The sequence below is a fragment of the Sciurus vulgaris genome (assembly GCF_902686455.1).
Source record: "Sciurus vulgaris genome assembly, chromosome: 6".
NCBI lineage: Eukaryota > Metazoa > Chordata > Mammalia > Rodentia > Sciuridae > Sciurus > Sciurus vulgaris.
In genome coordinates this window covers 73,864,074-73,864,417 of record NC_136466.1, presented here as the reverse complement: position 1 = coordinate 73,864,417, position 344 = coordinate 73,864,074, and positions in this window count along the sequence as shown.

Here is a 344-nt window from a genome sequence, read left to right as displayed (position 1 = left end):
AATCCCAAATCCTTTTCAACTTCATCAACTTTTTTCCTAATCCCCTAGGAGTTGGGAGAGCAAAGGCTTCCTGGTTAAGTCATCATTTTGCTATATTACATAATAAATTCACATATACTAACAGTGGAAAAAAAACAAACAGTAGAGAAAAAATCCACAATTCATCCTTCACGTTTCAGTGTTACAGAACCTCTCTTAGGGTGTTAACTGTGAAATGATCAGACCCATAGGAGTAGGAAAGAGCTAATCATTGCTCTGACCAAGCATCTGATGATGTGTCTTTTTATTGCATAGGGAGATACTTAAAACTATATAAAAAAGACACTATGTTGTTTTATTTGAGT